Source organism: Clarias gariepinus, chromosome 9 (genome assembly GCF_024256425.1).
Source record: "Clarias gariepinus isolate MV-2021 ecotype Netherlands chromosome 9, CGAR_prim_01v2, whole genome shotgun sequence".
In the NCBI taxonomy this organism is placed as follows: domain Eukaryota; kingdom Metazoa; phylum Chordata; class Actinopteri; order Siluriformes; family Clariidae; genus Clarias; species Clarias gariepinus.
The window spans coordinates 33,198,270-33,215,600 of NC_071108.1; positions in this window are offsets into that span (position 1 = coordinate 33,198,270).

Sequence of the window (17,331 nt, forward strand, 5' to 3'; positions counted from 1 at the left end):
AGACTTTTTGTCTTTTTGTGCAGACAGTTGCCTCTTCAACACGGATTAATGTGACGCTTGCAACTGGCAAGTTGAAACTCATTCAGGAAATATTCAAGTATTTAATGAAGATGTAATTATCATCTGTCGTTACTGTGTGTTCTTTATAAAACTTATACTGAACCTTATGTCAGTCATTACTGATCACCTTTAAATTGTCCAAAGGTCAATAGTTACTGCGATTTTCTAAAAAAATATTTTCTGTTTTAAATCAATGGCTTAAAAGAAAGAAATCAAATTCAATTAATTTCTAACTTACTTTTAGTTGCTCAAGTAATGACAAATAATTTTGTTCAAGCCGATATTATGAACGTATAAAGAGTCTAGAATCGTGCCCAGCTCAGGCTTGCCTCTGCTTTTGGCAAACTCCTCTGTGCACGCCTAAACCCCTCACACCTGTCTGAATAGCGTTTACATCTTTAGGTGTGTGTGAGATTTGAATACTGATGCTGAATACTGATGTGCATTTATTTTTTCTCTATTAATTCTGTACTTCTCACTCTTAACTCAATGCCCCGTGCCCTAAATGGCCAATGATTCAATGATCAGTGGATTATATGACCAGTATGTCAATGATTAATGCACTAAATGGCCAGTAAGGTAACGACTAATTCACTAAATGACCAATAACTCGATGAATGGACTTAATGACCAGTAAATCAAATGCACTACATGCCCAATAAATCAATCAATGTACTACATGACCAATAACCCAATGATCAATGCACTAAATGACCAATAACTCAATGATCAATGCACTAAATAACCAATCCATTACATTTTTAATCATTTAATGAACAATACCTCAACAACAATACATTAAACGTCTGATAACTCAGATCATGAACTCAATGACCAGCGACCTAATAATAATCACTTTAATGACCATCTCTCTAAATGACCAATAACTAAATAACCAATGACAAATGCCCTAACTTTCCAATAATGAATGTCCAATAACTATCAATGGCGATCAAGAACTCCCTGATCAGTGCCGATGATGAAAATGCCCTAAATGACCAATAGCTCAAGGATAGATGCACTGAATGACCAGTGCACTAAACTGGGCAAATAATGATCAATCATGTAAATAACCAGTAACTCATCAGCAATGACAATAACTCAATGCCCAGTTCACTAAATGATCATTAATTTAATAATCAAAAAGTACTAAAAGACCAGTAACTCCATGACCAGTGGAATAAATGACCAAAAACTCAATGGCCAACGCACTAACTGTCCAATAACAATAAGGAAGACAAATCCTTAGTAACTGATCTATAACCCATGTAATGTAACCGTATATACAGTATACATGGTGAGTGAACATGAACTACGTAATATTTAAAGGCTGTAGAACTTGTAGTATCACTGGAGCACAAACCTCATGGTGCACCACCCCATCTTGCTCTTTCCGTGCGCGCATGGTCAGACCAGCGTTCTCCAGGACGTTGACTGGGATGACTCCAAACTCATAACGGCCTCCATGAAGTCCAGATCTCACTCCATGTGATTCTTTTTTTTTCTTTTTCTGTGGGTCTACACAAAAGACGAGGTGTACAGGACAAAGACAGGAGGTTCTCAGCAATATCCCGAACCACCTCCTTCAGAAGACTGGTTGATGCCACCGGTTCCTACGTTGAAATTCAAAGATTTGCTTTCATCTTCCTATGCAGTAAAGTACATGTATGATTTGTTTCAGTACATTTGTATTAAAAATGTGGATTTTATTGCCAGTTTTGAAAGCCTAGTTACTTTTCACCCACACTGTATGTAATACAGTTATTAATATAAATGAGTCAAGCCTATTCTGCATCCCTTTGACATGCATTTAATAAATATTAATGAACGTCAGGGCTCTTGAGAATTCCATTAGCTCTTGTTCCTACATGGGCCGGGGCTGTGCTGGTGTCTCACGTGCCACTCACAGTTTCTTGTCAGTCCTTGGGGCTATATTGTCTAGTGCCTTAATTTATTTTTATTTTTTTAAAAGGGCTTTTGAGGAGCCCATTTACATATGAAACAAAGATCCAGAGCTCTTACCTGTTATTGTGTGCTGTTTGGTTTGCCGCGAGTACATAAGAAGCACGCACTTTAATTACCACTAATCTGGCCTGTCCTGTCCTACATGAACTCTTCTTCTCTTGCTAAGGTGTGATCTACAACAAGCTCATATGTGACTGCAGTATGACTGTCACATAAATCACACTATTTGGCAGTTACTTTACACCACACACTCCTCGGGTTATGAAGAAACCCACACCTTTGTACAGACAGGCAGATTTGTGGCGATTATGTCGTAGGAGGATTCGCTGCGTTCCAGCACCCTGAGGAATGAGAATGGAATGAAGTCAGCTCTTACGCATGACGCGTCATTGTTTCGACGCTCCGTACAGCGTTCGGTTAATATCTTCCAGCCGAGACAGATGAAAGGGAACGCATGCTTCGTTCGAGACACGTGACGCCGGTTAACCACACCTTTTCGTGGTTCTTGGAGAGATTATCATCATGATTATTTTGGTCAATACTGAGATCATGATTGTTCATTGACTTGGGAAACTTCATGCATTTATTGAATTGAGACGGAGAGATGCCACAGCCTGGCTGAGAGTGAGTTTGGGGGTGCAAAAATTGGATCGCAAAATTAGGATTTTTTTTCTTCCAAAAAACCTGTAGTGTCCGTAACCATGTTAAATTCATGTCGCAATATCTTAACAATTTGACATTTTAGAATAATACACTTTTTCAGGTTCATGTCTTTTCATGTGAAATCTAAATGGGCCAAGTTTCATCTGAATGACAGTTAAGATCATTAAAAGATTTTAATTTCAAAATATTTCCCCGATTTTCTTCCTAAGTTAGTTTTGTCCAATTCCTCCCCGTCACTAGGGGGCTCCCACATTAAAGGCTACTACTACCACTCAGCGGGGAGGGCCGAAGACTATCACGTGTTTCCTCCGAAATACGTTAAGCCAGCCGACCGCATCTTTTCGAACTGCTCGCTCACGCACCGTTGGGGGCGGAGTAACACACTCGGAGGACAGTGCTATCCGCTTGCGTGAGCTCACAGTGCTGCAGTGATTAATGTGGGAGCACTAAGTACCTCTCATCCCTTTAGGTCACCCGGGAATCAAAGTCGTAATCTCCCGATGATAGGCGAGCACGTTACCACTGCGCCACTCGGAGGCCCGTATCTAATTCTTTTTTTTTTCTGTTACTATTTTATAATTATATTAATAATAAAAATAGTAACAGTGGGATACTTTGGCAGATGAAATACATTCTGTGCCGATTTTATTGAAACACACTGTGCATATATAATTAGCTACAGTATGAGTTTTGCCCGTTTTAACGGAGTATGCCGAGATTCAGAAACCTAAGCATGATTCAGTGTTATCTGGCAACCCCTAGCGAGCACAGAGTAATGACGGGTGAGAGCGCGGTTAAGTGAGTGAAAATAAAAAATATGTGCACAGCAGAAAAATACTTTGGGCACACGGAAATATCAGGAGCGAGCCACAAAACTCTCGCACTATGCTGGCTGAAATAAATGAATCCACCGTTCGCATTCGTGCCCACAGTCGGGAGGGATCTGTACTGATCAGGGATCAACCTCAAGTCTGTCCTCGCTAGCTTTTAGCAAGGGACGAACATAGAAGATTTATAACACAAATAGAAAATTGTTGTGAAACAGAATGCTGCGCAGTAATCATTTAATCTCTTCTCTTCATCAATCTGTCTTTGATTCATCAGTCCATTACAGTCAGCATCCATCTTTCTCTTTATCCGTCCTTCTATCTATCAATAGGTCCATATATCTTTTTGTCCATCCACTCATCAACTCATCTATCAATCCCTCCATCATTCTGCCTAATCACCTTTATCCATCCAACGGTTAAAATCAGTCATGTCTCATTCGTTTGTGTAATTCAGTCCCTCAACAGTCATCCAGTCTGTGCATGCTCCGTACCCTGGCTTTTTCTGTGAATCACTCCAGTCATTCATCCAATCCATCTTTCTATCCAGTCCATCAACCCTTTTGTCTATCCATCTGTCTTTGAGTCATTAGTCCAATACTCATCTATGTAGTCTATTTATCTCTTTATCTAAGTACTCTGTCCAGGAATCTTGCTTATATCAATCTTTATTTATAATTCTGTCCATCCATACATCCAAATAATTACAACTGCTTTTGGTTATTCATCCATCCATCCGTCCGTCCATCCATACTTCTGCCTAATCACATGTCCGTCTATCCATCTATCCATCCTTTGTGTGTTTTAATCCATTTATCAGTGCAGTCTGTGCATTCTCAGTACCCCTGCACCTTCACTTATCAATCACTCCACGTCTAATCAATTTGTCTATCCAGTTCATCTTTCCAATAACTAATTTGTCCATCCATCTGTCTTTGATTCATCATTTCAATGTATTCATCCATCTTTCCATCCACCTTCTCTCAATCCATACATCTGTTTTTCATCCATCCATCCATCCATCCATCCATGAATTAATCCAGTCCTTTGGCTTAATCATGCATTCATTTATCCATCCTTCTGCCAATTTGTCCAATACAAGTCCAAATCAGTCATCTGTCGCACTTGTATATAACATTCCATCCAGTCAGCACATTTCCTCCATCTGTCAGTCATCCCTTCATCTATGTAGTCTGTTTATCTTTTTATCCAAGTACACCGCCTAGTCATCCTGCTTTTATTTAACCATACATCCAAACAATCTCTTTTTGTTTATTCATCCATTCGTTCAAGCCATCTGTCCATCAATCCTTCTGTCAGTCCAAGTCGGTCATCTGTCCCACTCATCTATCTGTCTATTTTAATCCATTCATCAACGCAGTCTGTGTATTCTCATGTTCTCCACCCCTCTATTTTCTATTAATCACTCCAGTCATTAATCTAATAAATTTTTACATCCAGTCCATCTTTTTAATAATTAATCTGTCCATCCATCTGTCTTTGATTCATCAATTCAATGTATTTATCTATCCAGTCTATTTATCTATTTGTTCATTCACTCTTTCCATCAAACTTTCTATTAATCCATGCTATCTTCAATGATCTTTCCATACATCTCTCAACCCATATGTCCGATTCATTCACCCAACACATCCATTCATCCATCAATCCATCCATCCATCCATCCATCCATCATACATCCATACATTCACCCATCCATCCATCCATCCATCCATCATACATCCAATACATACATCTAATACATACATCCAACACATCCATCCATCATACATCCAATACATCCATCCATCCACCCATCATACATCCAATACATCCATCCATCCACCCATCATACATCCAATACATCCATCCATCCACCCATCATACATTCAATACATCCATCCATCCATCCATCCATCCATCCAATACATCCATCCAATACATCCATCCATCTATTCAATGCATCCATTAATCCATCTTGCCTTCTGCTTAATCACACATTCATCTATCCGCCAGTCAAATCAGTAATTTGTCCCACCCATCTGTGAAATTCCATCCCGTCTGCACATTTCCCCCATCCGTTTATTTCTTTATCCTCCAGCCTGTCAGTCATCCCTTCATCTAATTTAGTTATTTTTAGCCTAGAATCCAGTTGTCTGATTAGCGTTATTTTCCCCGAGTAAAATGCCTATTTATGTTCCCTGGCAGGATCTGCTCTCCGCCCAGCTCAGTTTAAGTGACCGGCTCTTTAACCAGGCAGCAGTGGCCTCTCTAACAGCGCTGCACCACTTTAGAAGAAGGTCAGAAGCAGCTCAGGCCATGTTTTGATTACAGGATGCCTCTGCGCTTAATAACAGGCTCTGTGTGGAGCCCTTCGCCAGCACCAGCGGGTCTCTAATAGTCACGTCGGGTACATGGGCGCAGTATCATTAGCGCTCCACCCTCAGCCTTAGACAACCAGCCTGTCATTTAGCAGGCCAGATCAGAGAGACGGAGCCCCTACCCCTCCTCTGCCGGATCAAAGCTCTACGCTGCAAGAGCAGACATGAAAAGAGACGCTTCACAAGGCCTTTCTCTCTCTCTCTCTCTCTCTCTCTCTCTCTCTCTTTTCTCTATTGTTTTCTCAGATTGATGCTGACTCTTAGTGTTAAAACTGAGGAAACCCACATGGGTTTAAAAGGAGACCGGAGTTGCTAAAGAAGAACTGCGACTAAGTATTTTTAGTTCAGGGTGACAAAAATATCACACTGTTAGATTAGACGTATAGACTGTTCTTGAACTCTCTAGCTCGTGTTTCTAGACAGCTGTGGAATGATGGAAGAGATTCAGGAGAATATAGGACACTGCGCAGCTGTTTATCCGGCATGTGGATGAGCATATGACGCGTTTAATTCACATGAGGACGAATAAACGTTGTTGGGCGAATTCAAGCGTATGCCTTTGCCCAGGAAACACTGTAAACATGTATTTACGGTTATCATAAAAACGAAAATGCAGTCAGCTTCTGGGGAGTGAATAGAGGAAGGTGTTTAGAGATAAATATTAATTTAATTAAGTTAATTAACTCATGACCTGACAAGCAGTTCTCTCTTCATCATCATCACAATCGCCTCCTCGTTGACATTAATTACACTTTTATTTACCCAAAATGAGATTAGAACAATATCCACTATGGCCAAAAGTTTGCGGACACCTGACTCCTAGATACAGTGTGCACATCCTGTTTTTGATTTATTCCCCCCTTTCATTCTCAAATGCCGAGGAGGCTCCAGTTCCAGGTCATCTCAAAGATGTTAAGCGGGGATGAGTTCAGTCAGGACTCTCCAACCTTAACACAAACAAAACGGAGCTCACTTTTTACATAAGGGCATGGTCATGCCGGGACAGGTTCGAGTTCCAGTGAAGGGAAATCGTAATGCTACAGACATTCTATAGATCTATCGGCCAAAACACATTAGTGTTATACATATAATACAGAAATGTGTGTGCCACACATTTAACATGCAACATTTAAGTGACCAATCACGCTTTCCCCCAAAAAATTCAAGTTGCTAATTTCAGCTGTCTTAGGGAGATGATTTTAATTGAACCCCAAAAAGGGCAACTTTTCAGCTTTATACTGACTTGCTTTATATAATAATCATTTACAATGCAAATTATTTATATTTCTTTGAAGATTGATAGTCAAATTGCTATAAGCTTCTAAAAGCATATGACCTGTAAAAAGATCTGTAGTGTCCGTAACCATGTCAAGTTCAGGTTGCAATATCTTAACAATTTTCCATTTTAGAATAATACACTTTTTTTAGATTTATGTTTTTCCATGTGAAAAGAAAGAATTACAGTACAGAAATAAAAGGGCGTGAAATTGTATTGAGCAAATGTGTTTCTTTTCATCTGATAAAAATATAAATGTGTATGGATATTTACAAAAAATGGATCGTGAGAGTGTTTTGGAAAATAGTGATGTACTTTTTTCTTTTTTTTTTTTTTTTAAACCATTATATGCTTTTTGAAAGTTCACTTTTTCACCTAGATTCTTTCTCTAAGAACATCGGCAAATAAAAAAAAGGAAAAGTTCCTTGTTTATCTGCATGGCTAGGAAATTATCTAATGACAACAGCTCCTCGTTTTTACGTCTTCATGGACTGTTCTGCGCTGCTTTGAGTTGGTACTGAAGGAACATCTTTGAATTAAGCAGATAATAAATAAATAAGTAAAAACATGTACTCAACTAACACTTTGCATGTGTGCACAGTAACGTATGGAATCATGCAGCGATCAAAAAGGATTCAGACTGAGCCCCGCTGCCAAAACAAGCTTGCGGTATTTGGGCCGTGTTTACAAACTAGCGTCGTCGATATTAACGCGTTAACGTGATTAATCTAGAAATTCTTTTTTTTTTCTTTTAAAGCAAACTAATCATATGTTTCATCAGTTCTTCTCAATCTTTTTTTGAGTCATTTAGTTCATTTCGTTCTTTTGATCAGAAATAAAAATAAAATGTTAAATTTTTAATAAACAGACCCCCCAATACGACTACATACAAAAAGTTTGTCTATAGTTCTAGTAATGAAAATATAACAGTGCTGCTAAGGACATATTATAATAAACAAAATGAGTAGCTCATCTCTTATATCTTCTGGTCCGAGTCGTTCGTTCTTTTGAATCTATTGCACTGCATAGCGTCTATGGGAGTCACATGACAAAAGAACAAACGACTCGGACCAAAGACTTAAAGGTAACTACTCATTTCTGTTTCCTGTTTATAACCTACGGAGTTTTTGTGATGGTTCGCCCAGTAGGAAATAAACGAATCAGTCTCCGGGATAGTCGTTCTTTTGAGTCACGTTAAAGACTTGTTCAAAAAGAATGAATCGTTCATGGACGACTCATCACTACCTGGGTGTAACAGCATGTCTAATCAACGACAAATGGTAATTGTACTCATTCACTCTGGTCGTATAAAAAAAACAAAAGGGAAACATTTTGCGGAAAGCACGTGCTAGCTAATTGCGCTAACGAAGTTAAAAAAGAGAAAACGGACATGGTCAATACTATAGGAGCAGACACAGCTCGCGATATGAGTACTGCTGCAAGGAGTTTTCCATTCTAAAGATTTTGTTAAGCGTTAATGTTTGAGATATTGAAATAAAACTGCATAATGTTTCCCCTAACCACATTTTAAACAATGTCAAACAATATTGCAATCTTAATATTGCGATTAATCGCGATTAATCAGTCTATTACTGTGAATAACTAGATTAAAAATTTTAATCGATTGACAGCACTAGTGAAAACACCCTTCAAACTATTTCTAAAAGAAGTACAGTATAATAGCTTATATGTTGTTATGTATCTAAATCTTGAAGAACATTCTTGCTGTAAGTTTCATTCTTATAAACGAAAGGTCAGATCGAAATTGGACCGCGTCGAGGGATTTGTTTGAGCCGCTACACAATTACACCCAAACACCACCGGGTTTATTAGAGAAAGACACAACGCAGTCCATTATGCAGTACAAGCTGCATGCATTAGCATTTCTGATCTCATTCCTGCGTGGCTGCGGCTCTGTGCCCTATTCAAAGCTAAACAGCTCACGGCTGAACACAGGGTCATTTAAAAAAAGTCAGGCCTTCGTCAGTCGCAATCTCCTTTTCACTTCAGTTGCGCAGCCTTTACTGGGGCCACAGTCTGCGTCATGAATAAACTAGCGAGGGGGTTTTTAACATCGCGCACAGGGGAGGGAAGTGGAGCAGGAGAATCGCGGCGCGCGGCGATGTTCACGGCTGTTTTTACCACGGGCGGCGAGCGTGAAATGCACTAACGCGATCTGACAGTTTTGGAGCAAGTAGAAGAGGGCTGGACAGAAAAAGGAGGAGAGGGAACGAGGGGGTGGAGGGGAGGGGAGGGGGGGTGCTAGCGAGGACAGGGGATGATGAGGGAAAGAGAAAGATTGCTGGAGGTTTGTATCGAGGTCACCACCAATATATAGAGCTCTTGATCTCTTCCGATCTGCCCTAAACTGTCTCTCTCTCTCTTATGAGATAAAAATGCTTTATGCTTTTATTCATCAGACATAAATCGCGTTCTTATTAGCGTTACAGCAGCCGTTCTCCGAGTCGTTATTCTTCGGTGTAAAATGTCAACGATCTCATCCAGGTCGAACACTGTTTGACATTTGAAGCCTCCACACGCAGGAGGACGGACTTTTTTTTTTGGACGTCGGTTAAACATTTCATCAGCTGGCCTGCCTTTGCTAAAGGGTAATTGAAAAAAAAAAAAAAAAGGAAAAGTGGAACCTTGAAGACTTTATAATCATTTAGCCATGGTTTTATTTTTATGATTATTGTTGGAAGTATTAGAGCAGTTTTGCCTCGAGCTGAAGTGGAGAACATCGCCGCGCTGATGATAAAAGATAAATCGGTAATCCAGGAATATCACAGTGTTCTTATGTAAATGCACTCTGCGTGCACTTTAACGTGAAGGCGTAGAGGTTTTATGATCACATAGTAGACGAGTCAGCCGCGTGAAATCGTAAAAACGACATCGTTTCTAAATTCTTTTGATTTTCAAAACCACGGTTACGCATCAGAGCAGAAGACAGGACGGGGGATGAGTTCAAATCCCAGGACAGGACTGAGCCTGCTGTTAGATGGACTTCACAGACTTGATGCTTGAGTGAAAACCCTTGACCCTACACACACACACACACACACACACACACACACACACACACACCTCAGGAGCAACCTGAGAAACCAAAGCTAGTCTAGAGCTAAGATTGTTAATTGACTTTCGCATTTCGATCAAAGAAAGAAAGTTTTATCGTTTAGTAAATACAAATTTTTAATTTAAATTGACCTAAAAGGGAATAAAAAGGTAGGAAGAGGAAAATTGCACAAAAAATATACAAATATACAATTACAATAAAATAAAAGTAGATCAAATGTATAAATTATATGGAACTGACAAAAATAAAAAGATATTAAGTATGACTTCTGAAAACGTATCGTTTTAATTAATTCATTAATTGAATAGTTTGATTAATCTAATTAATACATTTTTGAAAATTCCATATAATCTTCTTTGATCTTTTTTACAGTTACAATAAAAGAGAATTATTTACAACATATAATGTAAAGTGTATCAATTGTATAAGTTATATGGAATGTTCAAAAGTCAGATTAGATTATTCAATTATTTGTCACATTAATCGTTCAGCACTGTGAAAGGATTTTTTTTTTTTCGCATATCCCAGTTCGGAAGCTGGAGGGTCAGAGCGCCGGGTCAGCCAGGACACAGCGCCCCCTGGAGCAGATAGGAGGTTATGGGCCTTGCTCAAGGACTCAACAGTGGCAACTTGGTGGTGTCGGACTCGAACCCCCGACCTTCCGATCAGTGACCCACAGCCTTAAGTGTTTGATGCCCCCTAACTTGATACTTTTTAAATTATACTAATAACCAGTTACAGTAAAAGAGAAGTAAAATGTGTATTAAATAATATGAAATATATAAATTATATGGAACACTTAAAAATAATAGTGGTAATTAGAGTGTTAGCTAGAATTTTTGGTCTTCATTTTCCCAGTGAAGAATGCAGATCTACAGCGTTCTCGCGAGTGAGCAAGAGAAAAAGCACTCCGTGTGCTACACTCCATGGCGCTACGCACCGTACAACATGTGCTCATTTCAGGCAGTAATTAGCATTTAGTCATGCAGTGTGTGCGCGGTGTTAACCCGGTATCATTAATCTTTCCTCATTTTATTTATTCATTTTTTTTGTTTAGCGTCGTGGGTCGAGTGCCAAGCCTGAAAGGTCAGAGGAGAAAGTGTGTTGATTTCATTTCCTCCTGTATTTCTTTTAAATTTAATTAGCAAATTGTTTACTCAAGGTGTCTTCGATTAAGCGTGATGAATGGAGTGCGTAAAGTACACAATCCGCTGTTTGCTTATCGAGGCAGACATGTAGCGACAAATCATAACGTGTCTGATCCCGTTCGCCGTAACACTCCTGTCTGCTGGCGTCTCTCTCTCTCTCTCTCTCTCTGAGACGTGCAAGCGGGCTGACGCGCTGGCAGACGCGCTACGAGAGCTCGCCAAGAATCAGGAGCACCTGTACAACAGGAAGCGTATTATCATGTCAGTCATTTATTTATTCACATGCTCGCTTTAATGCGCGGCTACTTCCGAGTCAAGCAAACACCCAGCCAAGCCGCCTAGCTGCGGGACGGCGAGCACAGGACGCCATAACTAACGCACACACGGAGCCAAGCTCTGGGACGAAATCCTAGTGGTGCGCAATAATCACGCACAGGGTTGAGAGAGAGAGAGAGAGAGAGAAGGAGAGAGAGAGAGCGCACGCTGGGGCATCCTGTGAATGGAAAAAATGGTGACTTTATATCATGTGAACTTCTCCTTCTTTAATTTCTAATGAAGGTGAAATGAGGAACATCGTGCAGCTGGCCAAATCACACAAACAACACTTTCGGACTGAAAGTCCTTTTGCAATCCCGGGTGAACTGCTTCGTCCGCACACCATGACATCTTCATCTCACCGTCTCCGAGGAATAAAACCCCTTTTTATTTATCTGTTAGAGAAAGATAATTAACGGTGGTTTTATTCACAGAAACTTCTGCTTTCTAGTAACTAGTTGCCTTTGTTGCGTTCCTGATTTCTGCAGTCAATCCTGTTTTGTTTTTCTCTTCGCTCGTGAAGACGTTCTTACAGTGCTGACACTGGAGACTCCTTTCCTACACGTCAGATCACATGAATAAATCTTTTTTTTTTCATTCGGTTTGCTATATTTCTATTGTTTAAGTGTTAAAAACTACTACGAGTATCTAATAAGCATTTAAACTCGGTGTAACTCTCCTCCTGATTATTTAAATCGTCTGCTCTATACTCCAGTCCAGTAGGTGGCAATATAACGCACCAAACGCTCATAAAGTCAAAAGAAAAAGGAAGCAATAATGTTGGGACATTTTCAGTATTTGCAGAGGCTGCTAGCCGTTTAAAAAATCTGAGATATCTTGGCTTTTTTTTAAAATAATGAACAATATGTTGCATCTCGAAGCTAACAGATCATTAATTTCCCTTGCATCAATGCATATTTAATAAAGTTAGATTTTTCTTTATTACAAGTACGTAACGTTTGTGTTGAGGTTTAACAAGAACACGTGACGAGGACAATGCTCGCTAGAGCCATGCCATGAAATTGATCACGCGGTTTTAAACCAGCTTTTGTACGTCAAATTTTTTCAATGAATCAATGTAAGTTTTTATTTATTTATTTATTTATTTATTTATTTTTTACCTGATTTTGTTCCTAATTTGCTCATATCAGATTCCCACCCATTATTAGGCCACTCCCACATTTGCATCTTTTCGAACAGGAAGCGGCGTAACGCACTCGAAGGACAGCACTATCCACTCCTTCCGCTCGCGCGAGCTCACAGACACATGTGATTGGCTGTAGAGCCGTGACTGATGTCAGAGCGCTAGAGTGGCTCCCACCCCTCCCCCTCTGACAGAGATTGGCCAGTCAGCTCTATCGAACTTTTAAAAGATTCGAACTTTTAAAATGATGAACAGAAATTACCTTTATTGTCTGTTAAGTACTTTCGCTTGTTTTTCTTACTGAGATTAGTACAGTATGCTCTTCTTCTTTTGAATTCATTGGGCAGTTGGTGCATTACTGCCCCCTAATGGACTGGAGTGTGGAGGTGAAAAAATAAATATTGCATGGTGAAAAATGTGATCATGACCAGTGTTGGCTGTAACTTATTACAAAGTAATGCGTTAGAGTACTTGGATTACTTTTTTGATGTAACAAGTAATCTAACACGTTATGTCCGCGCTATTTAAGTCCTCAGTTATTTAGCTATATTTTTAAATATGTAATCCGTTATTCAAACAATTTATGTAATCCAAGAGCCAGACAGCAGTCACTCCCAATCCGTTAGTGTGTGTGTGTGTGTGTGTGTGTGTGTGTGTGTGTGTGTGTGTGTGTGTGTGTGTGTGTGAAAGTCGCCCTACAAGCCCCGCCCCCGATAACCCGCCCCCCTCTGTTATTCCTGCTGTTATACCCCTATCTCACCTATGTGGTTTGACTATGCGAGGGCCGACGCGCAGAAAGATGGAACCCTAATGTAAAGCTGTAATGTAACTGATTACTTTTTAAAGACAGTAATTTTAAAAAGTAAAATGTAATTAATTACTTTAAAAAATAACATCCACCAACACTGATTATGAAATTTAAACCATCAACCACAAGAAGTTACACAGTGTTTTAATGTTAAGCAAATAGTTTTAATACTTTTGATATTTTAGGAATCATGTCTCTTGTTTGTTGATTTTTAATTTGTCTCAAGCAGCTGTAGGTTTTATTGAATTGAATTCAGTCGAATCAACAGCCGTCTCTGATTCCCAGCTCTAATGTTTCTTACACGGGATCTCGTCCAGAGTTTTTTTTTTCTTCTTTTTTTTTTCTGGGCAACCAAATTATAACACCTGCTATCACTTGAGCACTTTGGTTTGTTAATGAATAAATGATTTGTAGCTAAAGAATTGTGCGCTCAAGCCTATTTCACCCGTCAAGTGGATCAGCACCGTTACAGTAGCTCGGATGATTAACTCTAGACTCTAATCGACTCGACCTCGAGGGGAAACGGCGTAAGTGGTTATGAGGGTTAAGTCGGGTTACATCATTAACGCCGCGTGTATGATCTGCTTTTTTTCAGTTCTGCAGAACAGTGCTGAAGCGATTAGGAAAAAGGAAGACCACAAGCTCTTGACTAATCCCGGAGCGCGCGGTGGCCCATTTCTCTGAATTCCGATGCTAAGTCACAGCGATGAAGCTTTGTGAGAGTGTTTTCGAGTCTCTCTCTGTGTGTGTGTGTGTGTGTGTGTTCTCCACAGTGACAGATTTATAGCGACGGACCCCAGGGCGCCTTCTCTCTGCTCGCTGAAATGAAAATAGAGCGCGAGTTAGAGATCCGTCCTACAGAGCTGCTCGCTTTAAATCGTTACGGTGAAAATTAGACGCCGAGGTCCAGAGCGCAGGCCGCCATCGCACTTATCTTGACATCTAGCAGTGACTCAGGGCAATTTCTTAGTTTTTTTTGATGATTCTGATGATTCCAAAGGTCGTCAGATGAGTTTCGTCTGATTCACGCGCGGCTTGTTTTGCGTCTCGGATGAGTCATGTATTTTTGCTCGGTTATGTTGGTGGTGTTTTTGTACTTCCCTGTTCTTCTCATGATGATGAACACACACACATACACACACACACACACACAGCTGACGGGGAAATGATGACAGGCATTCACATGACTGAACAGAAAGCTGTACTTAATGCCACTCTATTATTTTTGCATTATTCTCCTCTCTGTCGCTTGTCGAGTGTATTATTTATACACGGGCGGCTTTTTGCACTTTGCAGCTTTCATGTTAATGTTCAGTTCTGACTCCTCAGTTTCTCAGAGTGTGTATGTATGTGTGTGTTTGTGTAGGTGTGGGAGTGTGGGTGTGTGTAGGTGTGTGACACTCTCTGTTCTTCCTTTAACTGTCACACGCTAGTTTCTGGTCGCCCTATGGAAACTTGCAGCTCTCGCAGTTTTTGTTATCGATTGTCGTACAGATTAAACCTGCGAGCGAATTCAAAGTGAATATGCATTATGAATATGAATTACGAGTATGAATATCCAGTATCGTACAGCGATCCGATTTCCTAGCTGAATATCGCGGCAGAAAGTCTAAACAGGATTATCGAGCGGTTAAAGGAGACGAAGAGTGAGAGTATTTATATCACATAGAGGAGCTTTCGAGCTCGTGTCGTTTATTTTTACTCAGTAAAACACTGTTTGTCCATTTGTTAGCCGCAGTAATGAAAGAACATCTGTAGAGCCAGATGTCCTTTTTACTTTTCTCATGTCTTCTCTTTGTTTAGTGACCGATTTCGCTCAAATCTTGTGTTTCTGCTGCCCTCTGCTGGTCATGTTGTAGCAGTGCAGTGTGGCATTGTTCCGTTCAGAAGGGCTTTAAAGGCGGGAATGTTAACAGAAGAAAATAACATTGTTGCCAAAGCAGTTCGAAATCATCGATTACATCATGAATAATCATTTATTGTTATAACTATTTTTAAATCTGAATTTATAAACATGTATAAACATTATGCACATATTAATCTCTTAATCTGTCCCAGTATCTCTCTCTCTCTCTCTCTCTCGTTCTTTTCCTCTCTCCTCGTTACCATCCTTCATGCTTTAGCAGAGTGCTCCAGACTGCAACCACTTTTTAATCTTTTAAAAGCCGAATTTATTGATTTCAATATGGAGTCTTTTATCTTAGGGGTAAAATATACCCCAAAAAAACTAAAGAAAAAAGTCAACTGCGGAACTAGACTGTGGGCCGAGCAAAAATGGGTATTAACCAAAAAAACAAATTAAACAAAAAGTAAATTATAGTGTCGTAGTAAAATCAAAGAGTTCATTATCTTTTATAAGAAAACAGACACTCTTGCTACATTCGAGAGTAATTGGTGTTTTAATAAAGCACTTTAATTGTAAATGAGCTCCGTCTTACTCATTCCTTGTTTTAGACTTTTTATAATACATTAATTTTTTACAATTATTTATTACAGTTGTTTATTTATTTATTTATTCCTTATGTTTTTAGCAAAAAATAATCCCAAAGAATAACTGTAAGTAAAACTGTAAATAAAAGTTTTTTTTTGTAAATTCAATTTTCTCCTTGTTCTCTCTTATTTTTTCTCTTTTTCTTTTTATCTCTCCTTTCTTTTTTTTACTCTTCTTCACTTTGTTTCATTCATTTTTCTCTCTCTCTTCCTCTCATTTTGTGTGGCTCTTTTTCTTTCTCTGTCTCTTTGTGTTTGTCTCTCTCTTTGCCTCTTTTTCTTTCCGTCTTCCTGTGTGCATCTTTTTCTCCATCTCTGACCGTTTCTATGTCCTTCTCTTACTCTCTCTTTCTCTGTGTTTATGACTCTGTGCTTTGATATTTAACTGCTCGCTTTTTGTCTCTTTCTTTCTTTCACTTTCCCTGTTTTTGTCTGTGTCTTTATCTCTACCTCTGTCCATGCCTTTCTTTCTTCTGTATGTAACTCTTTCTTACTCTCTCTCTCTTTCTCTCTCTCTCTCTCTCTCTCTTGTCATTGTGTATGTAACACTTTTAATATTTTTTTTTGTCTTTTTGAGTGTCTCTGTCTTTCCTTGTCTTTCTCTCCAGGCGTGTGTCTGTGCGTGCACGTCACGTGCGTGGAGAAGTGTTTATGCTTGAGCGTAACGTGAGCGTGTCCTCTAGGAGGCACTGGTACATAAACGACACTGAAACATATTGCTCCACTGTATTCTAAAATTGTGATTAATCGCGATTAATCGCGCATCTATGATTAATCGGTTCGACAGCACTAATTTTTACGAGGTTTGGCTATTAATACAAAATTAACACTTTCCTTCAGCTGCTTTAAACACATCACCTGGCCTAGGCCTAGAAAGAGAGGGTTGTTCTTCCTGGCAGAACTTCAACCAGGTGTTTCAGAAGGTCCAGGTGGAGGCAGTTACTGATGGGGCTAATGTAGTTTCCCAGCCGTGTAGTGAACTTCAGACTGTCTGCCGTCTTCTGATTGAAATAATCCGGAAATCTCTATTCCAAGGAATCGTCTGTTTCAACCTGAAAGGAAAGATATGAATCGTCGTCATGGCAACCGCGAGAAGTTTTTTTTTTTTTTACTTGCTTGCATTTAATAATAAAACTATGGGGGTGTATTTACTTTTTCCTTGTATGTCTTTGTGTGTC